The sequence below is a fragment of the Pseudophryne corroboree genome, chromosome 9 (genome assembly GCF_028390025.1).
Source record: "Pseudophryne corroboree isolate aPseCor3 chromosome 9, aPseCor3.hap2, whole genome shotgun sequence".
NCBI classification, from domain to species: Eukaryota; Metazoa; Chordata; class Amphibia; order Anura; family Myobatrachidae; genus Pseudophryne; species Pseudophryne corroboree.
The window spans coordinates 275,037,270-275,054,016 of NC_086452.1; the positions used below are offsets into that span (position 1 = coordinate 275,037,270).

Here is a 16,747-nt window from a genome sequence, read left to right on the forward strand (position 1 = left end):
TTAAGAAACTAACAAAAGATACATCAATCATCATCAAAGAAGCTGATAAGGGGGGTGGGCTCGTCATAAAGGACAGATGATTACGTCAAAGAAGTCCATCGGCAACTACATGACGTTAACTTCTATGAAGTCCTCCTAGATGATCCCACCCCCCTTTATCAGAAGAAATTACATCCACTTTTGCAAGCAGCCCTTCTGGATGGAGTGATATCCAAGGAAGAACTGAAGTTTCTTTTTCCCCTTCATCCCACTATTCCCATTTATTATCATTTAATCAAGATTCACAAGTCCCTCACCGCACCCCCGGGACGTCCTATTATTTCAGGTGTCAACTCCCTCACTTCTTCCTTATCAGCTTATGTCGAGAGTTATCTCCAACCGCGTGTCTCCCGGTTGAGGTCCCATATCAAAGATACCATGCATTTTTTGGAATTAATCCAGGGAATCACCTGGAAACCATCATATGCCTTTGCTACTCTGGATGTATCCAGCTTATACACAAACATACCCCATAAATTAGGTGTACAGGTGATTAATCAAATACTAATAGATGATGGGGACCTCTCCGAGAGACACCGGGAGTTTATTGTCGACTCTATTTCCTTTATTCTTTCTCACAATTATTTTCTTTTTTCAAACACTTTTTATCGTCAAACGATGGGAACCGCCATGGGGACGAGATTTGCGCCGAGTTACGCCAACGTATATGTGGGTCACTTGGAGGAGGACCTCATCTGGGGGGGCGGGCTCGGCGAACGTCTCGTTCTCTATGGGCGGTACATCGATGACTTATTCTTTATTTGGGATGGGGGATCACAACACTTTCTGATTTAGTTAATTCTCTCAACACTAACACATATAATTTAATTTTCACTTCCAACTTTAGTACTTCAAAAATTAATTTCTTGGATATCACTCTAGAGATAGTGGACAATTGCATCCACACTTCAAACTACATAAAGGATGTTGGTCACAATTCTTATTTGAATTACAAAAGCGCACACCATCAGTCGTGGAAAAACAATATTCCCAAAGGTCAACTGTTACATATCAAACTAAATTGCTCAACTACTCAAGCATTCGAAACTCAAGCAACAAGGCTTATAGAATCCTTTGACGATAGGGACTATCCACAATATCTACTGGATAAAACAATATCAGAAGTAAATCTAATAGAAAGACATACGCTCCATCCAAAATTATTTTCGACAAAAAAGAACTAGCTTTCATATATAGATTCAATAGTATATCTAATCAAATTAAGAATACGATTAAACAGAAGTACCATATGCTTTTGAGTGATCCAATCCTAAATAATATTCTTCCGGCAAAACCAGAATTTATTTTTAGGAAAAATAAATCTTTAAAAAATATATTGGCACTGAGTCAACTAAAAAACCAACCATTAGATACAGATAAAAAAACTCATCATCATAACAAAGACCCTAGTTCCTTACGAATAATTGGACTAGAACATATTACACCACGTCGGGGGGGGGGGGGGGGGGGGGGGGAAGATAGATATACTCGACTATGTCGACAGGAAATTTTCTGGACCTTTCAGTTGAATTCCCTTTATCCAAGTGGCCTAAATGAGGCATTGGAACTGAATGCAGTACTCTAATACCTTTTGACATATTACAAATATAAATATAAATTAATTGGTCACCTAGTGCACTATAATCTAACGAATGATGGAATAATAGGATAAGATGCTAGTACAGCATAAGACCACAAGATGTCGATAAAGAGTAACAACACTTGACTATATTGACTCCTCATGCATGTGCATGTGGAAAATATATACACACACACACACATGTTTCTATATACATGTACATGTGTGTTCTCCCCACAGGAGAACAAACATCTATATGTTGCCTTTAAAATAACTGTACTCACTTATAACGGATATTTTTATATATGTATAGATGATAGAGATATGAAGTTAGTTTTAACTTAATTTATTATGATTATGAAGTTCCCATAACTAAGATGGATTATTCAATTAGGATTATCAGAAGTAGACTTTATTCAATAGATCTGCAAAACGAGGTTCACAACATAAGAGAAAATAGTTATATCTAATTAAGGGCAAATATGCCCTTTTGATTGTCCGATCACGTGATTCAATTGCCAGCAACTAAGGACATGACGCACTTCCGGGAGTTTGCGTCATCGAGGAGGTCCGGTAACATGATCGCGACCTCAACATAACAAACAACATAGATAGGACGCACTTCCGGGCGTTTGCGTCACCTAGTAGGTCCGGTCATGTGACCGTGATCTCAATACACAACGAGTAGTATTTGCTGCTATAGAGGGGATGAAAGCCGATCACGTGGACGGATGTTAGGTCACGTGATCAGCGCAAGTACAGCAAGTATCCTATGAGACTCTGGTATGCGTTCCAGAGACAGGAAATATGTCCATGCAGTCATGTGACCAATAGTTATTCTCAGGAAGTGCCGATAGAATTTTATATTGTAAATGCACTAAATAAGTATCAAAAGTGATTTCAAATTATATATACACTTGTCTCTATTAAATATCAATAATCTGAACTGGATATAGTTTTATTTTTCTTGATATATAATGATGTTTGTAATGTAGCACAGCTGCAAGCAATGGGCAATCGACACAGCCTTTAAAAAGGGCATCTGCACAATGGTCACACACACCTTGACAAAGCTGTTGACACAGCGAAACGCGTCGATTTTAAGAAGCCTACCACTACAGATCTCATATATATCCAGGAATATGCCTAGAAGTCCACCAACGATCTCAAACGGGGAACCTGCTGTTGTCCAAACAAGGAGTACAGAACCAAGCTTTTAATAGGACTGTATTCGTCCGGAATCAAGCGTTTAAAGGTCTGTTTATCTTACTCCCCATGGACTAAAAACATCTGAGAAGTGTTAATCCCCTGGACTGTGGCACATTTTCCATGGACTCTAAACAGGAGATCATGTTTGGCTTCTACATATGGTAATACACCAAAACAAATTGCTGTGCTGTGTTTGCCCTATTTTGCCGCATACATTTTAAACTCAATGTTTTAGAACTACATAAGTACTTATGTTTTAATTGTTATAATAATTTTCTTATAATAAATGTAAAAATTTATATATCCAGTTCATAGCGCTGTACATTTTTCCTTTCATTAATGTAGAATAAGCATGCTGGATAGTGAATCTAATCCAGCGAGATATAGTCTGCTTTGAAGCAGGACACCCAATTTTCTTGGGATCACACAGGACAAACAAGGAGTCCGATTTCCTGTGACGAGCAGTCCTCTTCACATAGATTCTCAAAGCCCTCACAACATCCAAGGCCTTTGACAAAATTGAGGAGTCAGTAGCCACTGGCACCATAATATGGTCACATTCAAAAAGGAAATAAGAGCGGGTAAATTAGAAACTGAAAAACTAGTAGCAAAGGAAATCAAAGCGAATCCCCAAAAATTCTTTAAATACATTAATAGCAAGAGATTAAAGAAGGAGAGTATAGGCCCTTTAAAAGACAAGTTGGGAGTCTTAAGCAAAAATGATAATGACATAGCGGACACACTAAATGAGTTTTTTTCAACAGTATTTACTAGAGAGGACCCAATTCAGGGACTAACATAGTGTTCACTCTAGCCTTCTTTCGCGGGGCGCTGCGCCCTGCCCCTTTTCCAAGTGTCAGAATGCGCCCTGCCCGTTTGTGCCCGCCCTGCTGATTACTAAAGGACTGCCGCGCCGGGCCGCACTGAAACTCCTCTCTCCGCACTGCCACTCCTCTCGCATCGCTGTCAGCGCCGTCACTCCTCCCGCTACGCTGCCACTGCTCCCGCCATGCTGCCACGCCTCCCTGCCGCTGCCTCAGGCTTGTCGCGCTAATGCGCTCACAGCACTCGGGTCTCGGCAATACTGTAGGCTGCTGGTGAGATGAGGAGGGCTGGGTTTCCCTCTCCTGCCGAGGCAAACCCAGCCCTCCTCTGTGCACATGACCCAATAAAAGAGGATGCCGGGTAGGATCAGTGTGGCGGGCATTTTCTTCCAGCTCCGCGGTGTGTGACGGGGGACCAGCGCGATCACTCCTGCAGCATCAGCCCCCAGTAAGTTGAATTGACACACAAACATCATCTAAGACTAGTGCTGCCACACTAAGCTATTTATCCTACTGTATATGGGTCGCCTGGTGCCCCTTTAGTTTTAATCTGGCAGCATTCAACTAATCTTTAATGTTTAGTTTAATGAACTATATAAACCCTATTGTGACACTTCAGAAATAAACTGGCAGCACATGAATGTTATATAAACCAACCTGGGGCACCTTCGCTTCAATCTGACAGCACATTTAAAATACGATGTGCGCTAGTTTATTTCTGAAGTGTCTCAATCAGGTTTATATAGCAACACGTGCTGCCAATTTCACTCTGAAGTGTATCAATAGGGTTTATATAGCAATATGTGCTGCAGGTTTTTTTTAAGTGTCTCAATAGGGTTTATATAGCAACACGTGCTGGCAGTTTTTTTTCTGAAGTGTCTCAATAGGGTTTATATAGAAACATGTGCTGCCAGTTTAACTCTGAAGTGTCTCAATAGGATTTATATAGTTTAATAAACTATATAAACCCTATTGAGACACTTCAGAAATAAACTGGCAGCACATTAATGATATATAAACCATTCTGGGACACCTTCACTTCAATCTGACGGCACATTTAAACTTAAAATGTGCTGTCAGATTGAAGCGAAGGTGTCCCAGGATGGTTTATAAGCTACAATGTGCTGCAAGTTTAAGACACCTGCATACATATTACAGTATGTACACCATTTTGCCCTTCTAAATTAAAATGTGCCCTCCCCGAATCAAAAATGTGCCCTCCCCGAATCAAAAATGTGCCCTCCCCAAGGTCAGCACCCTGCCCTAAAAAAATCCTAGAGTGAACACTACTAACATATAATCTCAATAATGAGAACATCCCACTGATAGGTACTTATTTAAGCGAGGAAGTAGTCTGTGACCGATTAAAACATTTAAAGATTAATAAGTCACCAGGTCCCGATGGCATTCACCCAAGGGTTCTAATGAAGCTTCATTCTGAACTTGCAAAACCGCTATTTTTGATCTTTAAGGATTCAGTAATATCAGGTATGGTTCCCAAAGACTGGCGTATAGTGGAAGTAGTGCCTATATTCAAAAAGGGAAGTAAAGCTGAACCAGGTAATTATAGACCAGTTAGTCTAACATCTATAGTAGGGAAAGTATTGGAAGTTATTCTAAGAGATAGTATTCAGAAGTTCCTTGAAGTCAATAAGGTCATTAAAAGGAATCAACATGGGTTTATGAAGGACAGATCCTGTCAAACCAACTTACTTGGCTTTATGAAACAGTAAGCGCAAACCTAGATCAGGGTAAAGAGGTGGATGTAATCTTTTTAGACTTTGCCAAAGCATTCGATACTGTACCACACATGAGACTTATCTACAAGCTACAAGAATCAGGGCTAAGAAGCACAATATGCACTTGGGTCAAAAACTGGTTAGATAATAGGGAGCAGCGCGTTGTGGTTAATGGATCTTTTTCAACTTGCACTGAAGTGCTAAGTGGTGTGCCGCAAGGCTCAGTATTAGGACCGCTATTGTTCAATATTTTCATTAACGACCTAACAGAAGGTCTAGAGAGCATGGTGTCAATTTTTGCAGATGATACCAAATTGTGTAAAGTTATAAATGCGGAGGGGGATGCGAGTCGCTTCAGAATGACTTAGTTAAATTAGAAGCTTGGGCAGCGAAATGGAGTATGCGCTTCAACACAGACAAGTGTAAGGTAATGCACTGTGGTAACAAGAACAAAAATAACACCTACCTACTAAATGGGGTAAAATATTAGGGGATTCTGTACTGGAAAAGGACTTAGGTGTCCTCATAGATAGCAAACTAAGCAGCAGTACCCAAAGTAGGAGTGCAGCAAAGAAGGCTAATAAGATATTAGCATGCATAAAACGGGGAATTGATGCTAGGGACGAGAGTATAATACTAACGTTATATAAATCACTTGTGAGGCCACACCTTGAATACTGTGTACAATTCTTGGCACCTTACTACAAAAAGGATATCCTGGAGCTAGAAAAGATTCAAAGGCGGGCGACCAAACTAATTAAGGGTATGGAGACGCTGGAATACGAGGAAAGGCTTGCAAGACTAGGCATGTTTACAATGGAAAAGAGGAGACATGATCAACATTTACAATTATATAAGGGGACAATATACAGATCTTGCACAGGACCTGTTTTTGGTTAGATCAACACAGAGAACTCGTGGACACTCGCTCAGGTTAGAGGAGAGGAGAATCCACACAATACGGCGTAAAGGCTTTTTTACGGTAAGGACGATACAGGTTTGGAATTCCCTGCCTGAGGGAGTTGTAATGGCCAACTCAGTCAACACCTTTTAGAATGGGTTAGATAAATTCCTAATGGATAAGGATATCCAGGGTTACGGGGCACTATGGTTGTTATAAAAAAAAAAAAAAAGAGGGGTTAATCGGAACTGCAGTCAGCAACTTCAGTCAAAATTTTATACAAAATAATCGTGCATAGGAGACCACAAATCGATTGAACCCGATGGACAATTGTCTTTTTTTCAACCTTAGATACTATGTAGACTATGTAGGTTGGTTGATATGAAATGCCGACACAACCTTTGGAAGAAACTGCTGATGTGTTCAGAGCTCAGCTCTATCTTCGTGGAAGATCAAGTAAAGGCTTTTACAAGACAAAGCCCCCAATTCTGACACACATCTTTGAGCACCTGAGACAAAGCATCCTCCATGGATTTTTTCCACACCTGTGTCTGTGACTTATATTTATCTAACCTCTTTGACAAAGTAGCCACATTTGTATTAATTGTATTTAACAATGTGAGTAAATCAGGTGTCGGCTGCGCCGACAGAGCCAATTCCAGACCCGCATCTGCTCCCCCAATAACCTCCTCCGGTGAATAACATTCAGCCTCAGACATGTCGACACGGAGTATCGACCTACCGACAGACACACACACACACACAAAATGCATCAGCTAGGGGACAGGCCCACAAGGAAGCCCGGAAGGAGAAACACAGAGGGAGTATGTGTTATGATTCCAGCACTCTGGTCTGAGGAGATCTTATAGCAAGGACCCGAGTACTGGAACGTAATGCTGGGAAAGGGAGCGGGAACGGAAATAGCCCCTGGCGCCCTAACTCCGTTGTCTCGCCCGTGCTGTCAGAAATCTCTTGCGAGACTATGGTTGCTTGAGCCCATGGCAGCCGCGTTTGAAGGGCGGATTACGTCGGCCCAACTCCGATGCCCCCTCAGGTCTTAATGGGAGACAAAGAGAAATCCGAGACAGGGTGATAACAAGGGGCCCTCTTACTAAGCAACAAAGCCAGGGGCTACAAGCTAACCTAAAACTAGAATATGTGCGGAAAAACCACCAGGGAAAAGGACAACCAAAATACCCACTTGTCCACTCTCCAACCCGGCACCGCCGAGTTCCGGAGAGGACTTGTGGAAGCGGAACCCTCCGCAAATGCTCCGAAACAGAATACAAAATTAAGCGGGCAGAGCCACAGCACACGGCAGAGCCGCAACTCACGAACACCACACGAGATTTCTCTGGCGACTGTTGCGGACCAGAAGACTTCTTGGGAAGAGATGACAACTCCAAGATTCAGGAACTCTGAGGATAGGAATGACCGGACACAGCCGGACTGGAACAGACGTTCAGCAAACCTAAGCAGCATGCAGGAAGCTATTACCGGCATCTGTGTGAAGCACTGAGAAGGTATTTAGCAAGGAGCCCTCCAATCAGATGTTCAGAGCCTGATTAACATAAATGCCGTGCAGCTGCCCTGCTGCACGACCAGAAAACCAGTGTGTGCGTGTTACTTGATTGACCCTGCAATGGGGAGCGCGGTCCGCCCGTGGCGTCCCCGTTGCTAGGGTCCAGGCGGCTCAGCGCGCCCGGCGTCCCAGCGTTGCTAGGGAGCCGGAGGCTAAGCACGCACGGCTTCCCAGCGTTGCTAGGGACCCGGCGGCTAGCACGCTCGGCGTCCCTAGTTGCTAGGCGCCGGGTTGCGAGGACATCGCGGACCACGGCGCCTAACAGTATGCCAGCTCACACCCCAGCGCCCATATATCCCGCCAAAGCATATATGTGAAAAGCGCTGCTTAAAGGACAATAATATGCACCACAAAACTGTGCCCCCCCAATTAGCTCCCCGTTACTTTTAGTGGAGCTTTGGAGGTCCCGGGCCAGCAACTCCTGCAGGCGCGTGTTGAGAAATGGAGCCTGTAAGCTCCGCCCCTTCCCAGCGCGCTTCAGCCCGCCAAATGTGAAAAATGAAAATGCCGGCAGGGGTCTGAAAAACGGTGCCGAGACACCGAAAAGGCTTCTGCCGGCATCCCAGACCTCTGTAACTGCTGCCCAGGGCGCCCCCCCAGCGCCCTGCACCCTGTGAGTACCGTTGGAGAAGTGTGTGGGAGCATGGAGCGCAGCGCTACCGCTGCGCTGTACCTCGTTACTGAAGTCTTCTGCCGTCCTGAAGTCTTCTGCATACTCACCCGGCTTCTGTCTACTGGCTTCTGTGAGGGGGGTGACGGCGCGGCTCCGGGAACAAGAAGCTACCTGCACCAAGTGATCGAACCCTCTGGAGCTAATGGTGTCCAGTAGCCTAAGAAGCAGAGCCCTTAAACTAAGTAGAAGTAGGTCTGACTTCTCTCCCCTCAGTCCCTCGCTGCAGGGAGCCTGTAGCCTGAAAATAAAAAAACCTAACAAAAGTATTTTCCAAAGAAACTCAGGAGAGCTCCATCCCACCATTACTGAAACTTGGTGGGATGAATCTCATGATTGGACAGTCAATCTAGAGGGCTATACACTGTTTAGGAGAGACAGACTAAATAAAAAGGGTGGAGGGGTGTGTCTGTACGTAAAGCCGTTTTTAAAACCTAATATATGGGAAGATATTCAGGAGGGGACTGTAGACACTGTTGAGACATTATGGGTAGAAATTGCATGTGGGGAAAAAGGAATAAAAAAGTTAGTATTGGGTGTATGCTATAGGCCGCCTGGTATCAACGCATCTGATGATGAATTGTTACTAAAGCAAATTGAAAGAGCAGCAGGAGTAGGAGACATAGTAGTGATGGGAGATTTTAACTATCCAGAGATAAACTGGAAAAACGATTCATGCGATACTGCTAGGGGCAATATGTTTTTAAACACACTAAATGATAACTACTTAGTCCAACTAATTGAGGAACCAACTAGGTACAATGCAATCTTAGACCTGGTACTAACAAACAATGGGGATTTGGTATCAGGTATTATAGTAGGGGAACCCATAGGAAACAGCGACCACAATATGGTCACATTCAATATCAGTTTCTGCAAACAGTCCTATACTGGCTCAACTAGGACTTTAAACTTTAGCAAAGCAAATTTTGAAAAGATGAGGGTATTTTTCAGGGATATTGAATGGGAAGGTTTGTTTTTAGGAAAAAATACTACGGAGAAATGGGAGGTACTAAAATTCCTGCTAGCTAAAAATACACTCAAATATATTCCTATGAGTAGCAAAAAAGGGAATAAAAATAATAAATCGATGTGGCTTAACAAAAAGATTAAGGAACTTATGGGCAAGAAAAGGCATGCATTTAAAAAATACAAATCTGACGGGGAAGCAGAGTCACTTCAGCACTATAAGGAATGTAACAAAAATTGCAAAAAGGAAATAAGAGCGGCTAAAGTAGAAACTGAAAAACTAGTAGCAAAGGAAAGCAAAGCGAATCACAAAAAAAATAAGAATTTACTTACCGATAATTCTATTTCTCGGAGTCCGTAGTGGATGCTGGGGTTCCTGAAAGGACCATGGGGAATAGCGGCTCCGCAGGAGACAGGGCACAAAAAATAAAGCTTTAGGATCAGGTGGTGTGCACTGGCTCCTCCCCCTATGACCCTCCTCCAAGCCTCAGTTAGGTACTGTGCCCGGACGAGCGTACACAATAAGGAAGGATTTATGAATCCCGGGTAAGACTCATACCAGCCACACCAATCACACTGTACAACCTGTGATCTGAACCCAGTTAACAGTATGATAACAGCGGAGCCTCTGAAAAGATGGCTCACAACAATAATAACCCGATTTTTGTAACTATGTACAAGTAATGCAGATAATCCGCACTTGGGATGGGCGCCCAGCATCCACTACGGACTCCGAGAAATAGAATTATCGGTAAGTAAATTCTTATTTTCTCTATCGTCCTAGTGGATGCTGGGGTTCCTGAAAGGACCATGGGGATTATACCAAAGCTCCCAAATGGGCGGGAGAGTGCGGATGACTCTGCAGCACCGAATGAGAGAACTCCAGGTCCTCCTTAGCCAGGGTATCAAATTTGTAGGATTTTACAAACGTGTTTGCCCCTGACTAAATAGCCGCTCGGCAAAGTTGTAAAGCCGAGACCCCTCGGGCAGCCGCCCAAGATGAGCCCACCTTCCTTGTGGAATGGGCATTTACATATTTTGGCTGTGGCAGGCCTGCCACAGAATGTGCAAGCTGAATTGTATTACACATCCAACTAGCAAAAGTCTGCTTAAAAGCAAGAGCACCCAGTTTGTTGGGTGCATACAGGATAACAGCAAGTCAGTTTTCCTGACTCCAGCCGTCCTGGAACCTATATTTTCAGGGCCCTGACCACATCTAGCAACTTGGAGTCCTCCAAGTCCCTAGTAGGCGCAAGACACCACAATAAGCTGGTTCAGGTGAAACACTGACACCACCTTAGGGAGAGAACTGGGGACGAGTCCGCAGCTCTGCCCTGTCCGAATGGACAAACAGATATGGGCTTTTTTGAGAAAAAAACCACCAATTTGACACTCGCCTGGTCCAGGCCAGGTCCAAGAGCATGTTCACTTTTCATGTGAGATGCTTCAAATCCACAGATTTGACTGGTTTTAAACCAATGTGTTTTGCGGAATCCCAGAACTACGTTGAGATCCCACAGTGCCACTGGAGGCACAAAAGGGGGTTGTATATGCAATACTCCCTTGACAAACTTCTGGACTTCAGGAACTGAAGCCAATTCTTTCTGGAAGAAAAATCGACAGGGCCGAAATTTGAACCTTAATGGACCCCAATTTGAGGCCCATAGACACTCCTGTTTGCAAGAAATGCAGGAATCGACCGCCATGCCGTCAAACGCAGCTGCGGTAAGTCTTGGAACAGACATGGTACTTGCTGAAACAAGTCCCTTCTTAGCGGCAGAGGCCATAAGTCCTCTGTGAGCATCTCTTGAAGTTCCGGGTACCAAGTCCTTCTTGGCCAATCCGGAGCCATGAGTATAGTTCTTACTCCTCTACGTCTTATAATTCTCAGTACCTTAGGTATGAAAAGCAGAGGATGGAACACATACACCGACTGGTACACCCACGGTGTTACCAGAACGTCCACAGCTATTGCCTGAGGGTCTCTTAACCTGGCGCAATACCTGTCCCGTTTTTTGTTCAGACGGGACGCCATCATGTCCACCTTTGGTAATTCCCAACGGTTTACAATCATGTGGAAAACTTCCCCATGAAGTTCCCACTCTGCCGGGTGGAGGTCGTGCCTACTGAGGAAGTCTGCTTCCCAGTTTCCATTCCCGGAATGAAACACTGCTGACAGTGCTATCACATGATTTTCCGCCCAGCGAAAAGTCCTTGCAGTTTTTGCCACTGCCCTCCTGCTTCTTGTGCCGCCCTGTCTATTTACGTGGGCGACTGCCGTGATGTTTTATCCCACTGGATCAATACCGGCTGACCTTGAAGCAGAGGTCTTGCTAAGCTTAGAGCATTATAAATTTACCCTTAGCTATATTTATGTGGAGAAAAATCTCCAGACTTGATCACACTCCCTGGAAATTTTTTCCTTGTGTGACTGCTCCCCAGCCTCTCGGGCTGGCCTCCGTGGTCACCAACATCCAAAACTGAATGCCGAATCTGCGGCCCTCTAGAAGATGAGCACTCTGTAACCACCACAGGAGAGACACCCTTGTCCTTGGATATAGGGTTATCCGCTGATGCATCTGAAGATGCGATTCGGACCATTTGTCCAGCAGATCCCACTGAAAAGTTCTTGCATGAAATCTGCCGACTGGAATTGCTTCGAAGGAAGTCACCATTTTTTTACCATGGCCCTTGTGCAATGATGCACTGATTTTAGGAGGTTCCTGACTAGCTCGGATAACTCCCTGGCTTTCTCTTCCGGGAGAAACACCTTTTTCTGGACTGTGTCCAGAATCATCCCTAAGCACAGGAGACTTGTTGTCGGGATCAGCTGCGATTTTGGAATATTTAGAATCCACCCCTGCTGTTGTAACAGTATCCGAGATAGTGCTACTCCGACCTCCAACTGTTCCCTGGACTTTGCCCTTATCAGGAGATCGTCCAAGTAAGGGATAATTAAGACGCCTTTTCTTCGAAGAAGAACCATCATTTCGGCCATTACCTTGGTAAAGACCCGGGGTGCCGTAGACAATCCAAACGGCCGCGTCTGAAACTGATAGTGACAGTTCTGTACCACGAACCTGAGGTACCCTTAGTGATAAGGGCAAATTTGGGACATGGAGGTAAGCATCCCTGATTTCTCGGGACACCAGATAGTCCCCTTCTTCCCGGTTCGTTATCACTGCTCTGAGTGACTCCATCTTGATTTGAACCTTTGTAAGTGTTCAAATTTTTTTAGATTTAGAATAGGTCTCACCTAGCCTTCTGGCTTCAGTACCACAATATAGTGTGGAATAATATCCCCTTTTCTTGTTGTAGGAGGGGTAATTTAATTATCACCTGCTGGGAATACAGCTCGTGAATTTTTTCCCATACTGCCTCCTTGTCGGAGGGAGACCTTGGTAAAGCAGACTTCAGGAGCCTGCGTAGGGGAAACGTCTCGACATTCCAAACTGTACCCCTGGGATACTACTTGTAGGATCCAGGGGTCCTGTACGGTCTCAGCGTCATGCTGAGAGCTTGTCAGAAGCGGTGGAACGCTTCTGTTCCTGGGAATGGGCTGCCTGCTGCAGTCTTCTTCCCTTTCCTCTATCCCTGGGCAGATATGACTCTTATAGGGACGAAAGGACTGAAGCTGAAAAGACGGTGTCTTTTTCTGCAGAGATGTGACTTAGGGTAAAAACGGTGGATTTTCCAGCAGTTGCCGTGGCCACCAGGTCCGATGGACCGATCCCAAATAACTCCTCTTCCTTTATACGGCAATACACCTTTGTGCCGTTTGGAATCTGCATCACCTGACCACTGTCGTGTCCATAAACATCTTCTGGCAGATATGGACATCGCACTTACTCTTGATGCCAGAGTGCAAATATCCCTCTGTGCATCTCGCATATATAGAAATACATCCTTTAAATGCTCTATAGTCAATAAAATACTGTCCCTGTCAAGGGTATCAATATTTTTAGTCAGGGAATCCGACCAAGCCACCCCAGCTCTGCACATCCAGGCTGAGGCGATCGCTGGTCGCAGTATAACACCAGTATGTGTGTATATACTTTTTATGATATTTTTCCAGCCTCCTGTCAGCTGGCTCCTTGAGGACGGCCCTATCTATAGACGGTACCGCCACTTGTTCTGATAAGCGTGTGAGCGCCTTATCCACCCTAAGGGGTGTTTCCCAACGCGCCCTAACTTCTGGCGGGAAAGGGTATACCGCCCATATTTTCTATCGGGGGGAACCCACGCATCATCACACACTTCATTTAATTTATCTGATTCAGGAAAAACTACGGTAGTTTTTTCACATCCCACATAATACCCTCTTTTGTGGTACTTGTAGTATCAGAAATATGTAACACCTCCTTCATTGCCCTTAACGTGTGGCCCTAATAAGGAATACGTTTGTTTATTCACCGTCGACACTGGATTCAGTGTCCCTGTCTGTGTCTGTGTCGACCGACTAAAGTAAACGGGCGTTTTAAAACCCCTGACGGTGTTTTTGAGACGTCTGGACCGGTACTAATTGTTTGTCGGCCGTCTCATGTCGTCAACCGACCTTGGCGCGTGTTGACATTATCACGTAATTCCCTAAATAAGCCATCCATTCCGGTGTCGACTCCCTAGAGAGTGACATCACCATTTCAGGCAATTGCTCCGCCTCCTCACCAACATCGTCCTCATACATGTCGACACACACGTACCGACACACAGCACACACACAGGGAATGCTCTGATAGAGGACAGGACCCACTAGCCCTTTGGAGAGACAGAGGGAGAGTTTGCCAGCACACACCAAAAACGCTATAATTATATAGGGACAACCTTATATAAGTGTTTTCCCTTATAGCATCTTTTTTATATATTTCTAACGCCAAATTAGTGCCCCCCCTCTCTGTTTTAACCCTGTTTCTGTAGTGCAGTGCAGGGGAGAGCCTGGGAGCCTTCCCTCCAGCCTTTCTGTGAGGGAAAATGGCGCTGTGTGCTGAGGAGATAGGCCCCGCCCCTTTTTCGGCGGCCTCGTCTCCCGCTCTTAACGGATTCTGGCAGGGGTTAAATATCTCCATATAGCCCCCGGAGGCTATATGTGAGGTATTTTTAGCCAAAAAAGGTTTTCATTTTGCCTCCCAGGGCGCCCCCCTCCCAGCGCCCTGCACCCTCAGTGACTGCCGTGTGAAGTGTGCTGAGAGGAAAATGGCGCACAGCTGCAGTGCTGTGCGCTACCTTAAGAAGACTGAGGAGTCTTCTGCCGCCGATTCTGGACCTCTTCTCGTTTCAGCATCTGCAAGGGGGCCGGCGGCGAGGCTCCGGTGACCATCCAGGCTGTACCTGTGATCGTCCCTCTGGAGCTAATGTCCAGTAGCCAAGAAGCCAATCCATCCTGCACGCAGGTGAGTTCACTTCTTCTCCCCTAAGTCCCTCGTTGCAGTGATCCTGTTGCCAGCAGGACTCACTGTAAAATAAAAAACCTAAGCTAAACTTTTCTAAGCAGCTCTTTAGGAGAGCCACCTAGATTGCACCCTTCTCGGCCGGGCACAAAAATCTAACTGAGGCTTGGAGGAGGGTCATAGGGGGAGGAGCCAGTGCACACCACCTGATCCTAAAGCTTTACTTTTTGTGCCCTGTCTCCTGCGGAGCCGCTATTCCCCATGGTCCTTTCAGGAACCCCAGCATCCACTAGGACGATAGAGAAATCTTTAAATACATTAATAGCAAGAGATTAAAGAAGCAGAGTATAGGCCCTTTAAAAGACAAGTTGGGAGTCTTAAGCAAAAATGATAATGACATAGCGGACACACTAAATGAGTTTTTTTCAACAGTATTCACTAGAGAGGACCCAATTCAGGGACTGACACACAATCTCAATAATGAGAATATCACACTGATAGGTACTTATTTAAGCGAGGAAGTAACATAGAAACATAGAATTTGTCGGCAGATAAGAACCACTTGGCCCATCTAGTCTGCCCCTTTTTTTTTTTTTATATTATTTTTATCTCTAACCTTATTTGATCCTTATTTCTTTGTAAGGATATCCTTATGTCTATCCCATGCATGTTTAAATTGCTCTACTGTCTTAGCCTCTACCACCTCTGATGGGAGGCTATTCCGCTTGTCCACTACCGTTTCTGTGAAATAATTTTTCCGCAAATTTCCCCTGAACCTCCCCCCCTCGAGTATCAGTGCATGTCCTCGTGTCCTATTGCTTCTCTTCATTTGGAGAATGTTTCCCTCCTGGACTTTGTTAAAACCCTTGATATATTTGAAAGTTTCTATCATGTCCCCCCTTTCCCTTCTCTGCTCCAAACTATACATATTGAGATTTCTTAGTCTTTCTGGGTATGTTTTGTGATGTAGGCCATGCACCATTTTAGTTGCCCTCCTTTGTACAGTTTCTAATGTATTAATATCCTTTTGGAGATATGGCCTCCAGAACTGAATACAGTATTCTAAATGAGGCCGTACAAATAAATTAGAAGCATGGGCAGCCAAATGGAGAATGCGCTTCAACACAGACAAGTGTAAGGTAATGCACTGTGGTAACAAGAACAAAAATTACACCTACCTACTAAATGGGGTAAAATTAGGGGATTCTGTACTGGAAAAGGACTTAGGTGTCCTCATAGATAGCAAGCTAAGCAGTAGTACCCAAAGCAGGACTGCAGCAAAGAAGGTTAATAAGATATTAGCATGCATAAAACGGGGTATTGATGCTAGGGACGAGAGTATTATACTCCCGTTATATAAATCACTAGTGAGGCCACACCTTGAATACTGTGTACAATTCTGGGCACCGTACTACAAAAAGGATATCCTGGAGCTTGAAAAGTTACAGAGGAGGGCGTCCAAACTAATTAAGGGCATGGAGACGATGGAATTCAAGGAAAGGCTTGAAAGACTAGGCATGTTTACATTGGAAAAGCGGAGACTAAGAGGGGATATGATCAACATCTACAAATATATAAGGGAACAATACACAGAGCTTGCGCGGGACCTGTTTTTGGTTAGATCAACACAGAGGACTCGTGGACACTCGCTCAGGTTAGAGGAGAGGAGATTCCGCACAATACGGCGTAAAGGCTTTTTCACGGTAAGGACAATACGTGTTTGGAATTCCCTGCCCGAGGGAGTTGTAATGGCGGAATCTATCAACACCTTTAAGAATGGGTTAGATAAATTCCTATTGGATAAGGATATCCAGGGGTATGGTGCATAGTCATGCATTATAGTTACTATAA

At 44.5% G+C, this 16,747-nt stretch overlaps 1 protein-coding gene across 3 annotated transcripts in view; it reads right to left on the minus strand.

Moving 5' to 3' along the window:
* UCHL5 (ubiquitin C-terminal hydrolase L5) overlaps positions 1-16,747 on the minus strand; it is a 667,016-nt gene that overhangs the window by 643,739 nt on the left and 6,530 nt on the right. The window lies entirely within an intron of this gene.